We start from the raw sequence: 19937 nt of genomic DNA on the forward strand, positions 1-19937 counted from the left end.
TCATTGCGAATTCAAGCCAGAAAACAGCGAAAATCAGCGAGAAATCGTCGTTTTGCATCGAAATATGCGGTTTTCTGTAAAAATTTTGATGATTTCGTGCAGAATACTGCTGTTTTCTTGCAATTCAGCCGTTGAATCTAGGTAAAAAGTCATGATTTTGTAGATTTCGTGCTCTTTTTGGCAAATTCAAGATAGAAAACAACGAAAATCGGCGAGAAATCGTTGTTTTGCATCGAAATATGCGGTTTTCTGTAAGAATTTTGATGATTTCGTGCAGAATTCTGCTGTTTTTTTGCAATTCAGCCGTTGAATCTAGGTAAAAAGTCATGATTTTGTAGATTTCGTGCTCTTCTTGGCGAATTCAAGATAGAAAACAACGAAAATCGGCGAGAAATCGTTGTTTTGCATCGAAATATGCGGTTTTCTGTAAGAATTTTGATGATTTCGTGCAGAATTCTGCTGTTTTCTTGCAATTCAGCCGTTGAATCTAGGTAAAAAGTCATGATTTTGTAGATTTCGTGCTCTTCTTGGCGAATTCAAGATAGAAAACAACGAAAATCGGCGAGAAATCGTTGTTTTGCATCGAAATATGCGGTTTTCTGTAAGAATTTTGATGATTTCGTGCAGAATTCTGCTGTTTTCTTGCAATTCAGCCGTTGAATCTTGGTAAAAAGTCATGATTTTGTAGATTTCGTGCTCTTCTTTGCGAATTCAAGCCAAAAAACAACGAAAATCGGCGAGAAATCGTCGTTTTGCATCGAAAAATGCGGTTTTCTGTAAGAATTTTGATGATTTCGTGCAGATTTCTGCTGTTTTCTTGCAATTCAGCCGTTGAATCTTGGTAAAAAGTCATGATTTTGTAGATTTCGTGCTCTTCTTTGCGAATTCAAGCCAGAAAACAACCAGAATCGGCGAGAAATCGTCGTTTTGCATCGAAATATGCGGTTTTCTGTAAGAATTTTTATGATTTCGTGCAGAATTCTGCTGTTTTCTTGCAATTCAGCCGTTGAATCTTGGTAAAAAGTCATGATTTTGTAGATTTCGTGCTCTTCTTTGCGAATTCAAGCCAGAAAACAACGAAAATCGGCGAGAAATCGTCGTTTTGCATCGAAATATGCGGTTTTCTCTAAGAATTTTGACGATTTCGTGCAGAATTCTGCTGTTTTCTTGCAATTCAGCCGTTGAATCTTGGTAAAAAGTCATGATTTTGTAGATTTCGTGCTCTTCTTTGCGAATTCAAGATAGAAAACGACGAAAATCAGCGAGAAATCGTCGTTTTGCATCGAAATATGCGGTTTTCTCTAAGAATTTTGATGATTTCGTGCAGAATTCTGCTGTTTTCTTGCAATTCAGCCGTTGAATCTTGGTAAAAAGTCATGATTTTGTAGATTTCGTGCTCTTCTTTGCAAATTCATGCCAGAAAACAACGAAAATCGGCGAGAAATCGTCGTTTTGCATCGAAATATGCGGTTTTCTGTAAGAATTTTGATGATTTCGTGCAGAATTCTGCTGTTTTCTTGCAATTCAGCCGTTGAATCTTGGTAAAAAGTCATGATTTTGTAGATTTCGTGCTCTTCATTGCGAATTCAAGCCAGAAAACAGCGAAAATCAGCGAGAAATCGTCGTTTTGCATCGAAATATGCGGTTTTCTGTAAAAATTTTGATGATTTCGTGCAGAATTCTGCTGTTTTCTTGCAATTCAGCCGTTGAATCTAGGTAAAAAGTCATGATTTTGTAGATTTCGTGCTCTTTTTGGCAAATTCAAGATAGAAAACAACGAAAATCGGCGAGAAATCGTTGTTTTGCATCGAAATATGCGGTTTTCTGTAAGAATTTTGATGATTTCGTGCAGAATTCTGCTGTTTTCTTGCAATTCAGCCGTTGAATCTAGGTAAAAAGTCATGATTTTGTAGATTTCGTGCTCTTCTTGGCGAATTCAAGATAGAAAACAACGAAAATCGGCGAGAAATCGTTGTTTTGCATCGAAATATGCGGTTTTCTGTAAGAATTTTGATGATTTCGTGCAGAATTCTGCTGTTTTCTTGCAATTCAGCCGTTGAATCTTGGTAAAAAGTCATGATTTTGTAGATTTCGTGCTCTTCTTTGCGAATTCAAGCCAAAAAACAACGAAAATCGGCGAGAAATCGTCGTTTTGCATCGAAAAATGCGGTTTTCTGTAAGAATTTTGATGATTTCGTGCAGATTTCTGCTGTTTTCTTGCAATTCAGCCGTTGAATCTTGGTAAAAAGTCATGATTTTGTAGATTTCGTGCTCTTCTTTGCGAATTCAAGCCAGAAAACAACCAGAATCGGCGAGAAATCGTCGTTTTGCATCGAAATATGCGGTTTTCTGTAAGAATTTTTATGATTTCGTGCAGAATTCTGCTGTTTTCTTGCAATTCAGCCGTTGAATCTTGGTAAAAAGTCATGATTTTGTAGATTTCGTGCTCTTCTTTGCGAATTCAAGCCAGAAAACAACGAAAATCGGCGAGAAATCGTCGTTTTGCATCGAAATATGCGGTTTTCTCTAAGAATTTTGACGATTTCGTGCAGAATTCTGCTGTTTTCTTGCAATTCAGCCGTTGAATCTTGGTAAAAAGTCATGATTTTGTAGATTTCGTGCTCTTCTTTGCGAATTCAAGATAGAAAACGACGAAAATCAGCGAGAAATCGTCGTTTTGCATCGAAATATGCGGTTTTCTCTAAGAATTTTGATGATTTCGTGCAGATTTCTGCTGTTTTCTTGCAATTCAGCCGTTGAATCTTGGTAAAAAGTCATGATTTTGTAGATTTCGTGCTCTTCTTTGCGAATTCAAGCCAGAAAACAACCAGAATCGGCGAGAAATCGTCGTTTTTCATCGAAATATGCGGTTTTCTGTAAGAATTTTTATGATTTCGTGCAGAATTCTGCTGTTTTCTTGCAATTCAGCCGTTGAATCTTGGTAAAAAGTCATGATTTTGTAGATTTCGTGCTCTTCTTTGCGAATTCAAGCCAGAAAACAACGAAAATCGGCGAGAAATCGTCGTTTTGCATCGAAATATGCGGTTTTCTCTAAGAATTTTGACGATTTCGTGCAGAATTCTGCTGTTTTCTTGCAATTCAGCCGTTGAATCTTGGTAAAAAGTCATGATTTTGTAGATTTCGTGCTCTTCTTTGCGAATTCAAGATAGAAAACGACGAAAATCAGCGAGAAATCGTCGTTTTGCATCGAAATATGCGGTTTTCTCTAAGAATTTTGATGATTTCGTGCAGAATTCTGCTGTTTTCTTGCAATTCAGCCGTTGAATCTTGGTAAAAAGTCATGATTTTGTAGATTTCGTGCTCTTCTTTGCAAATTCATGCCAGAAAACAACGAAAATCGGCGAGAAATCGTCGTTTTGCATCGAAATATGCGGTTTTCTGTAAGAATTTTGATGATTTCGTGCAGAATTCTGCTGTTTTCTTGCAATTCAGCCGTTGAATCTTGGTAAAAAGTCATGATTTTGTAGATTTCGTGCTCTTCATTGCGAATTCAAGCCAGAAAACAGCGAAAATCAGCGAGAAATCGTCGTTTTGCATCGAAATATGCGGTTTTCTGTAAAAATTTTGATGATTTCGTGCAGAATTCTGCTGTTTTCTTGCAATTCAGCCGTTGAATCTAGGTAAAAAGTCATGATTTTGTAGATTTCGTGCTCTTTTTGGCAAATTCAAGATAGAAAACAACGAAAATCGGCGAGAAATTGTTGTTTTGCATCGAAATATGCGGTTTTCTGTAAGAATTTTGATGATTTCGTGCAGAATTCTGCTGTTTTCTTGCAATTCAGCCGTTGAATCTAGGTAAAAAGTCATGATTTTGTAGATTTCGTGCTCTTCTTGGCGAATTCAAGATAGAAAACAACGAAAATCGGCGAGAAATCGTTGTTTTGCATCGAAATATGCGGTTTTCTGTAAGAATTTTGATGATTTCGTGCAGAATTCTGCTGTTTTCTTGCAATTCAGCCGTTGAATCTTGGTAAAAAGTCATGATTTTGTAGATTTCGTGCTCTTCTTTGCGAATTCAAGCCAAAAAACAACGAAAATCGGCGAGAAATCGTCGTTTTGCATCGAAAAATGCGGTTTTCTGTAAGAATTTTGATGATTTCCTGCAGATTTCTGCTGTTTTCTTGCAATTCAGCCGTTGAATCTTGGTAAAAAGTCATGATTTTGTAGATTTCGTGCTCTTCTTTGCGAATTCAAGCCAGAAAACAACCAGAATCGGCGAGAAATCGTCGTTTTGCATCGAAATATGCGGTTTTCTGTAAGAATTTTTATGATTTCGTGCAGAATTCTGCTGTTTTCTTGCAATTCAGCCGTTGAATCTTGGTAAAAAGTCATGATTTTGTAGATTTCGTGCTCTTCTTTGCGAATTCAAGCCAGAAAACAACGAAAATCGGCGAGAAATCGTCGTTTTGCATCGAAATATGCGGTTTTCTCTAAGAATTTTGACGATTTCGTGCAGAATTCTGCTGTTTTCTTGCAATTCAGCCGTTGAATCTTGGTAAAAAGTCATGATTTTGTAGATTTCGTGCTCTTCTTTGCGAATTCAAGATAGAAAACGACGAAAATCAGCGAGAAATCGTCGTTTTGCATCGAAATATGCGGTTTTCTCTAAGAATTTTGATGATTTCGTGCAGAATTCTGCTGTTTTCTTGCAATTCAGCCGTTGAATCTTGATAAAAAGTCATGATTTTGTAGATTTCGTGCTCTTCTTTGCGAATTCAAGCCAGAAAACAACCAGAATCGGCGAGAAATCGTCGTTTTGCATCGAAATATGCGGTTTTCTGTAAGAATTTTTATGATTTCGTGCAGAATTCTGCTGTTTTCTTGCAATTCAGCCGTTGAATCTTGCTAAAAAGTCATGATTTTGTAGATTTCGTGCTCTTCTTTGCGAATTCAAGCCAGAAAACAACGAAAATCGGCGAGAAATCGTCGTTTTGCATCGAAATATGCGGTTTTCTCTAAGAATTTTGACGATTTCGTGCAGAATTCTGCTGTTTTCTTGCAATTCAGCCGTTGAATCTTGGTAAAAAGTCATGATTTTGTAGATTTCGTGCTCTTCTTTGCGAATTCAAGATAGAAAACGACGAAAATCAGCGAGAAATCGTCGTTTTGCATCGAAATATGCGGTTTTCTCTAAGAATTTTGATGATTTCGTGCAGAATTCTGCTGTTTTCTTGCAATTCAGCCGTTGAATCTTGGTAAAAAGTCATGATTTTGTAGATTTCGTGCTCTTCTTTGCAAATTCATGCCAGAAAACAACGAAAATCGGCGAGAAATCGTCGTTTTGCATCGAAATATGCGGTTTTCTGAAAGAATTTTGATGATTTCGTGCAGAATTCTGCTGTTTTCTTGCAATTCAGCCGTTGAATCTTGGTAAAAAGTCATGATTTTGTAGATTTCGTGCTCTTCATTGCGAATTCAAGCCAGAAAACAGCGAAAATCAGCGAGAAATCGTCGTTTTGCATCGAAATATGCGGTTTTCTGTAAAAATTTTGATGATTTCGTGCAGAATTCTGCTGTTTTCTTGCAATTCAGCCGTTGAATCTAGGTAAAAAGTCATGATTTTGTAGATTTCGTGCTCTTTTTGGCAAATTCAAGATAGAAAACAACGAAAATCGGCGAGAAATCGTTGTTTTGCATCGAAATATGCGGTTTTCTGTAAGAATTTTGATGATTTCGTGCAGAATTCTGCTGTTTTCTTGCAATTCAGCCGTTGAATCTAGGTAAAAAGTCATGATTTTGTAGATTTCGTGCTCTTCTTGGCGAATTCAAGATAGAAAACAACGAAAATCGGCGAGAAATCGTTGTTTTGCATCGAAATATGCGGTTTTCTGTAAGAATTTTGATGATTTCGTGCAGAATTCTGCTGTTTTCTTGCAATTCAGCCGTTGAATCTTGGTAAAAAGTCATGATTTTGTAGATTTCGTGCTCTTCTTTGCGAATTCAAGCCAAAAAACAACGAAAATCGGCGAGAAATCGTCGTTTTGCATCGAAAAATGCGGTTTTCTGTAAGAATTTTGATGATTTCGTGCAGATTTCTGCTGTTTTCTTGCAATTCAGCCGTTGAATCTTGGTAAAAAGTCATGATTTTGTAGATTTCGTGCTCTTCTTTGCGAATTCAAGCCAGAAAACAACGAAAATCGGCGAGAAATCGTCGTTTTGCATCGAAATATGCGGTTTTCTCTAAGAATTTTGACGATTTCGTGCAGAATTCTGCTGTTTTCTTGCAATTCAGCCGTTGAATCTTGGTAAAAAGTCATGATTTTGTAGATTTCGTGCTCTTCTTTGCGAATTCAAGATAGAAAACGACGAAAATCAGCGAGAAATCGTCGTTTTGCATCGAAATATGCGGTTTTCTCTAAGAATTTTGATGATTTCGTGCAGAATTCTGCTGTTTTCTTGCAATTCAGCCGTTGAATCTTGATAAAAAGTCATGATTTTGTAGATTTCGTGCTCTTCTTTGCAAATTCATGCCAGAAAACAACGAAAATCGGCGAGAAATCGTCGTTTTGCATCGAAATATGCGGTTTTCTGTAAGAATTTTGATGATTTCGTGCAGAATTCTGCTGTTTTCTTGCAATTCAGCTGTTGAATCTTGGTAAAGAGTCATGATTTTGTAGATTTCGTGCTCTTCATTGCGAATTCAAGCCAGAAAACAACGACAATCAGCGAGAAATCGTCGTTTTGCATCGAAATATGCGGTTTTCTGTAAGACTTTTGATTATTTCGTGCAGAATTCTGCTGTTTTCTTGCAATTCAGCCGTTGAATCTAGGCAAAAAGTCATGATTTTGTAGATTTCGTGCTCTTTTTGGCAAATTCAAGATAGAAAACAACGAAAATCGGCGAGAAATCGTTGTTTTGCATCGAAATATGCGGTTTTCTGTAAGAATTTTGATGATTTCGTGCAGAATTCTGCTGTTTTCTTGCAATTCAGCCGTTGAATCTAGGTAAAAAGTCATGATTTTGTAGATTTCGTGCTCTTCTTGGCGAATTCAAGATAGAAAACAACGAAAATCGGCGAGAAATCGTTGTTTTGCATCGAAATATGCGGTTTTCTGTAAGAATTTTGATGATTTCATGCAGAATTCTGCTGTTTTCTTGCAATTCAGCCGTTGAATCTTGGTAAAAAGTCATGATTTTGTAGATTCCGTGCTCTTCTTAGCGAATTCAAGATAGAAAACAACGAAAATCAGCGAGAAATCGTCGTTTTGCATCGAAATATGCGGTTTACTCAAAGAATTTTGATGATTTCGTGCAGAATTCTGCTGTTTTCTTGAAATTCAGCCGTTGAATCTTGGTAAAAAGTCATGATTTTGTAGATTCCGTGCTCTTCTTAGCGAATTCAAGATAGAAAACAACGAAAATCAGCGAGAAATCGTCGTTTTGCATCGAAATATGCGGTTTTCTCAAAGAATTTTGATGATTTCGTGCAGAATTCTGCTGTTTTCTTGCAATTCAGCCGTTGAATCTTGGTAAAAAGTGATGATTTTGTGGATTTCGTGCTCTTCTTTGCGAATTAAAGCCAGAAAACAACGAAAATCGGCGAAAAATCGTCGTTTTGCATCGAAATATGCGGTTTTCTCTAAGAATTTTGACGATTTCGTGCAGAATTCTGCTGTTTACTTGCAATTCAGCCGTTGAATCTTGGTAAAAAGTCATGATTTTGTAGATTTCGTGCTCTTCTTTGCGAATTCAAGATAGAAAACAACGAAAATCAGCGAGAAATCGTCGTTTTGCATCGAAATATGCGGTTTTCTCTAAGAATTTTGATGATTTCGTGCAGAATTCGGCTGTTTTCTTGCAATTCAGCCGTTGAATCTTGGTAAAAAGTCATGATTTTGTAGACTTCGTGCTCTTCTTTGCAAATTCATGCCAGAAAACAACGAAAATCGGCGAGAAATCGTCGTTTTGCATCGAAATATGCGGTTTTCTGTAAAAATTTTGATGATTTCGTGCAGAATTCTGCTGTTTTCTTGCAATTCAGCCGTTGAATCTTGGTAAAAAGTCATGATTTTGTAGATTTCGTGCTCTTCTTTGCAAACTCAAGCCAGAAAACCACGAAAATCGGCGAGAAATCGTCGTTTTGCATCGAAATATGCGCTTTTCTCTAAGAATTTTGACGATTTCGTGCAGAATTCTGCTGTTTACTTGCAATTCAGCCGTTGAATCTTGGTAAAAAGTCATGATTTTGTAGATTTCGTGCTCTTCTTTGCAAATTCATGCCAGAAAACAACGAAAATCGGCGAGAAATCGTCGTTTTGCATCGAAAAATGCGGTTTTCTGTAAGAATTTTGATGATTTCGTGCAGAATTCTGCTGTTTACTTGCAATTCAGCCGTTGAATCTTGGTAAAAAGTCATGATTTTGTAGATTTCGTGCTCTTCTTTGCGAATTCAAGATAGAAAACAACGAAAATCAGCGAGAAATCGTCGTTTTGCATCGAAATATGCGGTTTTCTCTAAGAATTTTGATGATTTCGTGCAGAATTCTGCTGTTTTCTTGCAATTCAGCCGTTGAATCTTGGTAAAAAGTCATGATTTTGTAGATTTCGTGCTCTTCTTTGCAAATTCATGCCAGAAAACAACGAAAATCGGCGAGAAATCGTCGTTTTGCATCGAAAAATGCGGTTTTCTGTAAGAATTTTGATGATTTCGTGCAGAATTCTGCTGTTTTCTTGCAATTCAGCCGTTGAATCTTGGTAAAAAGTGATGATTTTGTAGATTTCGTGCTCTTCTTTGCGAATTCAAGCCAGAAAACCACGAAAATCGGCGAGAAATCGTCGTTTTGCATCGAAATATGCGGTTTTCTCTAAAAATTTTGACGATTTCGTGCAGAATTCTGCTGTTTACTTGCAATTCAGTCGTTGAATCTTGGTAAAAAGTCATGATTTTGTAGATTTCGTGCTCTTCTTTGCGAATTCAAGATAGAAAACAACGAAAATCAGCGAGAAATCGTCGTTTTGCATCGAAATATGCGGTTTTCTCTAAGAATTTTGATGATTTCGTGCAGAATTCTGCTGTTTTCTTGCAATTCAGCCGTTGAATCTTGGTAAAAAGTCATGATTTTGTAGATTTCGTGCTCTTCTTTGCGAATTCAAGACAGAAAACAACGAAAATCGGCGAGAAATCGTCGTTTTGCATCGAAATATGCGGTTTTCTGTAAGAATTTTGATGATTTCGTGCAGAATTCTGCGGTTTTCTTGCAATTCAGCAGTTGAATCTTGGTAAAAAGTCATGATTTTGTAGATTCCGTGCTCTTCTTAGCGAATTCAAGATAGAAAACAACGAAAATCAGCGAGAAATCGTCGTTTTGTATCGAAATATGCGGTTTTCTCAAAGAATTTTGATGATTTCGTGCAGAATTCTGCTGTTTTCTTGCAATTCAGCCGTTGAATCTTGGTAAAAAGTGGTGATTTTGTAGATTTCGTGCTCTTCTTTGCGAATTCAAGCCAGAAAACCACGAAAATCGGCGAGAAATCGTCGTTTTGCATCGAAATATGCGGTTTTCTCTAAAAATTTTGATGATTTCGTGCAGAATTCTGCTGTTTTCTTGCAATTCAGCCGTTGAATCTTGGTAAAAAGTGATGATTTTGTGGATTTCGTGCTCTTCTTTGCGAATTAAAGCCAGAAAACAACGAAAATCGGCGAGAAATCGTCGTTTTGCATCGAAATAAGCGGTTTTCTCTAAGAATTTTGACGATTTCGTGCAGAATTCTGCTGTTTACTTGCAATTCAGCCGTTGAATCTTGGTAAAAAGTCATGATTTTGTAGATTTCGTGCTCTTCTTTGCGAATTCAAGATAGAAAACAACGAAAATCAGCGAGAAATCGTCGTTTTGCATCGAAATATGCGGTTTTCTCTAAGAATTTTGATGATTTCGTGCAGAATTCTGCTGTTTTCTTGCAATTCAGCCGTTGAATCTTGGTAAAAAGTCATGATTTTGTAGATTTCGTGCTCTTCTTTGCAAATTCATGCCAGAAAACAACGAAAATCGGCGAGAAATCGTCGTTTTGCATCGAAATATGCGGTTTTCTGTAAGAATTTTGATGATTTCGTGCAGAATTCTGCTGTTTTCTTGCAATTCAGCCGTTGAATCTTGGTAAAAAGTCATGATTTTGTAGATTTCGTGCTCTTCTTTGCGAATTCAAGACAGAAAACAACGAAAATCGGCGAGAAATCGTCGTTTTGCATCGAAATATGCGGTTTTCTGTAAGAATTTTGATGATTTCGTGCAGAATTCTGCGGTTTTCTTGCAATTCAGCAGTTGAATCTTGGTAAAAAGTCATGATTTTGTAGATTTCGTGCTCTTCTTTGCGAATTCAAGCCAGAAAACAACGAAAATCGGCGAGAAATCGTCGTTTTGCATCGAAATATGCGGTTTTCTGTAAGAATTTTGATGATTTCGTGCAGAATTCTGCTGTTTTCTTGCAATTCAGCCGTTGAATCTTAATAAAAAGTCATGATTTTGTAGATTTCGTGCTCTTCTTTGCAAACTCAAGCCAGAAAACCACGAAAATCGGCGAGAAATCGTCGTTTTGCATCGAAATATGCGGTTTTCTGTAAGAATTTTGATGATTTCGTGCAGAATTCTGCGGTTTTCTTGCAATTCAGCAGTTGAATCTTGGTAAAAAGTCATGATTTTGTAGATTTTGTGCTCTTCTTTGCGAATTCAAGCCAGAAAACAACGAAAATCGGCGAGAAATCGTCGTTTTGCATCGAAATATGCGGTTTTCTGTAAGAATTTTGATGATTTCGTGCAGAATTCTGCTGTTTTCTTGCAATTCAGCCGTTGAATCTTAATAAAAAGTCATGATTTTGTAGATTTCGTGCTCTTCTTTGCAAACTCAAGCCAGAAAACCACGAAAATCGGCGAGAAATCGTCGTTTTGCATCGAAATATGCGGTTTTCTCTAAGAATTTTGACGATTTCGTGCAGAATTCTGCTGTTTACTTGCAATTCAGCCGTTGAATCTTGGTAAAAAGTCATGATTTTGTAGATTTCGTGCTCTTCTTCTCTTCTTTGCGAATTCAAGATAGAAAACAACGAAAATCAGCGAGAAATCGTCGTTTTGCATCGAAATATGCGGTTTTCTCTAAGAATTTTGATGATTTCGTGCAGAATTCTGCTGTTTTCTTGCAATTCAGCCGTTGAATCTTGGTAACAAGTCATGATTTTGTAGATTCCGTGCTCTTCTTAGCGAATTCAAGATAGAAAACAACGAAAATCAGCGAGAAATCGTCGTTTTGTATCGAAATATGCGGTTTTCTCAAAGAATTTTGATGATTTCGTGCAGATTTCTGCTGTTTTCTTGCAATTCAGCCGTTGAATCTTGGTAAAAAGTGATGATTTTGTAGATTTCGTGCTCTTCTTTGCGAATTCAAGCCAGAAAACCACGAAAATCGGCGAGAAATCGTCGTTTTGCATCGAAATATGCGGTTTTCTCTAAGAATTTTGATGATTTCGTGCAGATTTCTGCTGTTTTCTTGCAATTCAGCCGTTGAATCTTGGTAAAAAGTGATGATTTTGTAGATTTCGTGCTCTTCTTTGCGAATTAAAGCCAGAAAACAACGAAAATCGGCGAGAAATCGTCGTTTTGCATCGAAATATGCGGTTTTCTCTAAGAATTTTGACGATTTCGTGCAGAATTCTGCTGTTTACTTGCAATTCAGCCGTTGAATCTTGGTAAAAAGTCATGATTTTGTAGATTTCGTGCTCTTCTTTGCGAATTCAAGATAGAAAACAACGAAAATCAGCGAGAAATCGTCGTTTTGCATCGAAATATGCGGTTTTCTCTAAGAATTTTGATGATTTCGTGCAGAATTCTGCTGTTTTCTTGCAATTCAGCCGTTGAATCTTGGTAAAAATTCATGATTTTGTAGATTTCGTGCTCTTCTTTGCGAATTCAAGCCAGAAAACCACGAAAATCGGCGAGAAATCGTCGTTTTGCATCAAAATATGCGGTTTTCTCTAAGAATTTTGATGATTTCGTGCAGAATTCTGCTCATTTCTTGCAATTCAGCCGTTGAATCTTGGTAAAAAGTGATGATTTTGTTGATTTCGTGCTCTTCTTTGCGAATTCAAGCCAGAAAACAACGAAAATCGGCGAGAAATCGTCGTTTTGCATCGAAATATGCGGTTTTCTCTAAGAATTTTGACGATTTCGTGCAGAATTCTGCTGTTTTCTTGCAATTCAGCCGTTGAATCTTGGTAAAAAGTGATGATTTTGTTGATTTCGTGCTCTTCTTTGCGAATTCAAGCCAGAAAACAACGAAAATCGGCGAGAAATCGTCGTTTTGCATCGAAATATGCGGTTTTCTCTAAGAATTTTGACGATTTCGTGCAGAATTCTGCTGTTTTCTTGCAATTCAGCCGTTGAATCTTGGTAAAAAGTGATGATTTTGTAGATTTCGTGCTCTTCTTTGCGAATTCATGCCAGAAAACAACGAAAATCGGCGAGAAATCGTCGTTTTGCATCGAAATATGCGGTTTTCTGTAAGAATTTTGATGATTTCGTGCAGAATTTTGCTGTTTTCTTGCAATTCAGCCGTTGAATCTTGGTAAAAAGTCATGATTTTGTAGATTTCGTGCTCTTCTTTGCGAATTCAAGCCAGAAAACAACGAAAATCGGCGAGAAATCGTCGTTTTGCATCGAAATATGCGGTTTTCTCTAAGAATTTTGATGATTTCGTGCAGAATTCTGCTGTTTTCTTGCAATTCAGCCGTTGAATCTTGGTAAAAAGTGATGATTTTGTAGATTTCGTGCTCTTCTTTGCGAATTCAAGCCAGAAAACAACGAAAATCGGCGAGAAATCGTCGTTTTGCCTCGAAATATGCGGTTTTCTCTAAGAATTTTGACGATTTCGTGCAGAATTCTGCTGTTTTCTTGCAATTCAGTCGTTGAATCTTGGTAAAAAGTGATGATTTTGTAGATTTCGTGCTCTTCTTTGCGAATTCAAGCCAGAAAACAACGAAAATCGGCGAGAAATCGTCGTTTTGCATCGAAATATGCGGTTTTCTGTAAGAATTTTGATGATTTCGTGCAGAATTCTGCTGTTTTCTTGCAATTCAGCCGTAGAATCTTGGTAAAAAGTGATGATTTTGTAGATTTCGTGCTCTTCTTTGCGAATTCAAGCCAGAAAACAACGAAAATCGGCGAGAAATCGTTGTTTTGCATCAAAATATGCGGTTTTCTGTAAGAATTTTGATGATTTCGTGCAGAATTCTGCTGTTTTCTTGCAATTGAGCCGTTGAATCTTGGTAAAAAGTCATGATTTTGTAGATTTAGTGCTCTTCTTTGCAAATTCAAGCCAGAAAACAACGAAAATCGGCGAGAAATCGACGTTTTGCATCGAAAAATGCGGTTTTCTGTAAGAATTTTGATGATTTCGTGCAGAATTCTGCTGTTTTCTTGCAATTCAGCCGTTGAATCTTGGTAAAAAGTCATGATTTTGTAGATTTCGTGCTCTTCTTTGCGAATTCAAGCCAGAAAACAACGAAAATCGGCGAGAAATCGTCGTTTTGCATCGAAATTTGCGGTTTTCTGTAAGAATTTTGATGATTTCGTGCAGAATTCTGCTGTTTTCTTGCAATTCAGCCGTTGAATCTTGGTAAAAAGTCATGATTTTGTAGATTTCGTGCTCTTCTTTGCAAATTCAAGCCAGAAAACAACGAAAATCGGCGAGAAATCGTCGTTTTGCATCGAAATATGCGGTTTTCTGTAAGAATTTTGATGATTTCGTGCAGAATTCTGCTGTTTTCTTGCAATTCAGCCGTTGAATCTAGGTAAAAAGTCATGATTTTGTAGATTTCGTGCTCTTCTTGGCGAATTCAAGATAGAAAACAACGAAAATCGGCGAGAAATCGTTGTTTTGCATCGAAATATGCGGTTTTCTGTAAGAATTTTGATGATTTTGTGCAGAATTCTGCTGTTTTCTTGCAATTCAGCTGTTGAATCTATGTAAAAAGTCATGATTTTGTAGATTTCGTGCTCTTCTTGGCGAATTCAAGATAGAAAACAACGAAACTCGGCGAGAAATCGTTGTTTTGCATCGAAATATGCAGTTTTCTCTAAGAATTTTGATGATTTCGTGCAGAATTCTGCTGTTTTCTTGCAATTCAGCCGTTGAATCTTGGTAAAATGTTATGATTTTGTAGATTTCGTGCTCTTCTTTGCGAATTTAAGCCAGAAAACAACGAAAATCGGCGAGAAATCGTCGTTTTGCATCGAAATATGCGGTTTTCTGTAAGAATTTTGATGATTTCGTGCAGAATTCTGCTGTTTTCTTGCAATTCAGCCGTAGAATCTTGGTAAAAAGTGATGATTTTGTAGATTTCGTGCTCTTCTTTGCGAATTCAAGCCAGAATACAACGAAAATCGGCGAGAAATCGTCGTTTTGCATCGAAATATGCGGTTTTCTGTAAGAATTTTGATGATTTCGTGCAGAATTCTGCTGATTTCTTGCAATTCAGCCGTTGAATCTTGGTAAAAAGTGATGATTTTGTAGATTTCGTGCTCTTCTTTGCGAATTCAAGCCAGAAAACAACGAAAATCGGCGAGAAATTGTCGTTTTGCATCGAAATATGCGGTTTTCTCTAAGAATTTTGACGATTTCGTGCAGAATTCTGCTGTTTTCTTGCAATTCAGCCGTTGAATCTTGGTAAAAAGTCATGATTTTGTAGATTTCGTTTTCTTCTTTGCGAATTCAAGCCAGAAAACAACGAAAATCGGCGAGAAATCGTCGTTTTGCATCGAAATATGCGGTTTTCTGTAAGAATTTTGATGATTTCGTGCAGAATTCTGCTGTTTTCTTGCAATTCAGCCGTAGAATCTTGGTAAAAAGTGATGATTTTGTAGATTTCGTGCTCTTCTTTGCGAATTCAAGCCAGAATACAACGAAAATCGGCGAGAAATCGTCGTTTTGCATCGAAATATGCGGTTTTCTGTAAGAATTTTGATGATTTCGTGCAGAATTCTGCTGTTTTCTTGCAATTCAGCCGTTGAATCTTGGTAAAAAGTCATGATTTTGTAGATTTCGTGCTCTTCTTTGCAAATTCAAGCCAGAAAACAACGAAAATCGGCGAGAAATCGTCGTTTTGCATCGAAATATGCGGTTTTCTATAAGAATTTTGATGATTTCGTGCAGAATTCTGCTGTTTTCTTGCAATTCAGCCGTTGAATCTTGGTAAAAAGTGATGATTTTGTAGATTTCGTGCTCTTCTTGGCGAATTCAAGATAGAAAACAACGAAAATCGGCGAGAAATCGTTGTTTTGCATCGAAATATGCGGTTTTCTGTAAGAATTTTGATGATTTCGTGCAGAATTCTGCTGTTTTCTTGCAATTCAGCCGTTGAATCTAGGTAAAAAGTCATGATTTTGTAGATTTCGTGCTCTTCTTGGCGAATTCAAGATAGAAAACAACGAAAATCGGCGAGAAATCGTTGTTTTGCATCGAAATATGCGGTTTTCTGTAAGAATTTTGATGATTTTGTGCAGAATTCTGCTGTTTTCTTGCAATTCAGCCGTTGAATCTATGTAAAAAGTCATGATTTTGTAGATTTCGTGCTCTTCTTGGCGAATTCAAGATAGAAAACAACGAAACTCGGCGAGAAATCGTTGTTTTGCATCGAAATATGCAGTTTTCTCTAAGAATTTTGATGATTTCGTGCAGAATTCTGCTGTTTTCTTGCAATTCAGCCGTTGAATCTTGGTAAAATGTTATGATTTTGTAGATTTCGTGCTCTTCTTTGCGAATTCAAGCCAGAAAACAACGAAAATCGGCGAGAAATCGTCGTTTTGCATCGAAATATGCGGTTTTCTGTAAGAATTTTGATGATTTCGTGCAGAATTCTGCTGTTTTCTTGCAATTCAGCCGTAGAATCTTGGTAAAAAGTGATGATTTTGTAGATTTCGTGCTCTTCTTTGCGAATTCAAGCCAGAATACAACGAAAATCGGCGAGAAATCGTCGTTTTGCATCGAAATATGCGGTTTTCTGTAAGAATTTTGATGATTTCGTGCAGAATTCTGCTGATTTCTTGCAATTCAGCCGTTGAATCTTGGTAAAAAGTGATGATTTTGTAGATTTCGTGCCCTTCTTTGCGAATTCAAGCCAGAAAACAACGAAAATCGGCGAGAAATTGTCGTTTTGCATCGAAATATGCGGTTTTCTCTAAGAATTTTGACGATTTCGTGCAGAATTCTGCTGTTTTCTTGCAATTCAGCCGTTGAATCTTGGTAAAAAGTCATGATTTTGTAGATTTCGTTTTCTTCTTTGCGAATTCAAGCCAGAAAACAACGAAAATCGGCGAGAAATCGTCGTTTTGCATCGAAATATGCGGTTTTCTGTAAGAATTTTGATGATTTCGTGCAGAATTCTGCTGTTTTCTTGCAATTCAGCCGTAGAATCTTGGTAAAAAGTGATGATTTTGTAGATTTCGTGCTCTTCTTTGCGAATTCAAGCCAGAATACAACGAAAATCGGCGAGAAATCGTCGTTTTGCATCGAAATATGCGGTTTTCTGTAAGAATTTTGATGATTTCGTGCAGAATTCTGCTGTTTTCTTGCAATTCAGCCGTTGAATCTTGGTAAAAAGTCATGATTTTGTAGATTTCGTGCTCTTCTTTGCAAATTCAAGCCAGAAAACAACGAAAATCGGCGAGAAATCGTCGTTTTGCATCGAAATATGCGGTTTTCTATAAGAATTTTGATGATTTCGTGCAGAATTCTGCTGTTTTCTTGCAATTCAGCCGTTGAATCTTGGTAAAAAGTGATGATTTTGTAGATTTCGTGCTCTTCTTGGCGAATTCAAGATAAAAAACAACGAAAATCGGCGAGAAATCGTTGCTTTGCATCGAAATATGCAGTTTTCTCTAAGAATTTTGATGATTTCGTTCAGAATTCTGCTGTTTTCATGCAATTCAGCCGTTGAATCTTGGTAAAAAGTGATGATTTTGTAGATTTCGAGCTCTTCTTTGCGAATTCAAGCCAGAAAACAACGAAAATCGGCGAGAAATCGTCGTTTTGCATCGAAATATGCGGTTTTCTCTAAGAATTTTGATGATTTCGTGCAGAATTCTGCTGTTTTCTTGCAATTCAGCCGTTGAATCTTGGTAAAAAGTGATGATTTTGTAGATTTCGTGCTCTTCTTTGCGAATTCAAGCCAGAAAACAACGAAAATCGGCGAGAAATCGTCGTTTTGCATCGAAATATGCGGTTTTCTGTAAGAATTTTGATGATTTCGTGCAGAATTCTGCTGTTTTCTTGCAATTCGGCCGTTGAATCTTGGTAAAAAGTCATGATTTTGTAGATTTCGTGCTCTTCTTTGCAAATTCAAGCCAGAAAACAACGAAAATCGGCGAGAAATCGTCGTTTTGCATCGAAATATGCGGTTTTCTGTAAGAATTTTGATGATTTCGTGCAGAATTCTGCTGTTTTCTTGCAATTCAGCTGTTGAATCTAGGTAAAAAGTCATGATTTTGTAGATTTCGTGCTCTTCTTGGCGAATTCAAGATAGAAAACAACGAAAATCGGCGAGAAATCGTTGTTTTGCATCGAAATATGCGGTTTTCTGTAAGAATTTTGATGATTTCGTGCAGAATTCTGCTGTTTTCTTGCAATTCAGCCGTTGAATCTATGTAAAAAGTCATGATTTTGTAGATTTCGTGCTCTTCTTGGCGAATTCAAGATAGAAAACAACGAAAATCGGCGAGAAATCGTTGTTTTGCATCGAAATATGCAGTTTTCTGTAAGAATTTTGATGATTTCGTGCAGAATTCTGCTGTTTTCTTGCAATTCAGCCGTTGAATCTAGGTAAAAAGTCATGATTTTGTAGATTTCGTGCTCTTCTTGGCGAATTCAAGATAAAAAACAACGAAAATCGGCGAGAAATCGTTGTTTTGCATCGAAATATGCGGTTTTCTGTAAGAATTTTGATGATTTCGTGCAGAATTCTGCTGTTTTCTTGCAATTCAGCCGTTGAATCTATGTAAAAAGTCATGATTTTGTAGATTTCGTGCTCTTCTTGGCGAATTCAAGATAGAAAACAACGAAAATCGGCGAGAAATCGTTGTTTTGCATCGAAATATGCAGTTTTCTCTAAGAATTTTGATGATTTCGTGCAGAATTCTGCTGTTTTCTTGCAATTCAGCCGTTGAATCTTGGTAAAAAGTGATGATTTTGTAGATTTCGTGCTCTTCTTTGCGAATTCAAGCCAGAAAACAACGAAAATCGGCGAGAAATCGTCGTTTTGCATCAAAATATGCGGTTTTCTCTAAATTTTGATGATTTCGTGCAGAATTCTGTTGTTTTCTTGCAATTCAGCCGTTGAATCTTGGTAAAAAGTGATGATTTTGTAGATTTCGTGCTCTTCTTTGCGAATTCAAGCCAGAAAACATCGAAAATCGGCGAGAAATCGTCGTTTTGCATCGAAATATGCGGTTTTCTCTAAGAATTTTGACGATTTCGTGCAGAATTCTGCTGTTTTCTTGCAATTCAGCCGTAGAATCTTGGTAAAAAGTGATGATTTTGTAGATTTCGTGCTCTTCTTTGCGAATTCAAGCCAGAAAACAACGAAAATCGGCGAGAAATCGTTGTTTTGCATCGAAATATACGGTTTTCTCTAAGAATTTTGATGATTTCGTGCAGAATTCTGCTGTTTTCTTGCAATTCAGCCGTTGAATTTTGGTAAAAAGTGATGATTTTGTAGATTTCGTGCTCTTCTTTGCGAATTCAAGCCAGAAAACAACGAAAATCGGCGAGAAATCGTTGTTTTGCATCGAAATATGCGGTTTTCTGTAAGAATTTTGATGATTTCGTGCAGAATTCTGCTGTTTTCTTGCAATTCAGCCGTTGAATCTTGGTAAAAAGTCATGATTTTGTAGATTTCGTGCTCTTCTTTGCGAATTCAAGCCAGAAAACAACGAAAATCGGCGAGAAATCGTCGTTTTGCATCGAAATATGTGGTTTTCTGTAAGAATTTTGATGATTTCGTGCAGAATTCTGCTGTTTTCTTGCAATTCAGCCGTAGAATCGTGGTAAAAAGTGATGATTTTGTAGATTTCGTGCTCTTCTTTGCGAATTCAAGCCAGAAAACAACGAAAATCGGCGAGAAATCGTTGTTTTGCATCGAAATATGCGGTTTTCTGTATGAATTTTGATGATTTCGTGCAGAATTCTGTTGTTTTCTTGCAATTCAGCCGTTGAATCTTGGTAAAAAGTCATGATTTTTTAGATTTCGTGCTCTTCTTTGCGAATTCAAGCCAGAAAACAACGAAAATCGGTGAGAAGTCGACGTTTTGCATCGAAAAATGCGGTTTTCTGTAAGAATTTTGATGATTTCGTGCAGAATTCTGCTGTTTTCTTGCGATTCAGCCGTTGAATCTTGGTAAAAAGTCATGATTTTGTAGATTTCGTGCTCTTCTTTGCGAATTCAAGCCAGAAAACAACGAAAATCGGCGAGAAATCGTCGTTTTGCATCGAAATATGCGGTTTTCTGTAAGAATTTTGATGATTTCGTGCAGAATTCTGTGTTTTCTTGCAATTCAGCCGTTGAATCTTGGTAAAAAGTCATGATTTTGTAGATTTCGTGCTCTTCTTTGCGAATTCAAGCCAGAAAACAACGAAAATCGGCGAGAAATCGTCGTTTTGCATCGAAATATGCGGTTTTCTGTAAGAATTTTGATGATTTCGTGCAGAATTCTGCTGTTTTCTTGCAATTCAGCCGTAGAATCTTGGTAAAAAGTGATGATTTTGTAGATTTCGTGCTCTTCTTTGCGAATTCAAGCCAGAAAACAACGAAAATCGGCGAGAAATCGTTGTTTTGCATCGAAATATGCGGTTTTCTGTAAGAATTTTGATGATTTTGTGCAGAATTCTGCTGTTTTCTTGCAATTGAGCCGTTGAATCTTGGTAAAAAGTCATGATT

This window comes from Gnatocerus cornutus, chromosome 3, assembly GCF_029298725.1.
Source record: "Gnatocerus cornutus isolate USDA-ARS CGAHR chromosome 3, icGnaCorn1.1, whole genome shotgun sequence".
NCBI classification, from domain to species: Eukaryota; Metazoa; Arthropoda; class Insecta; order Coleoptera; family Tenebrionidae; genus Gnatocerus; species Gnatocerus cornutus.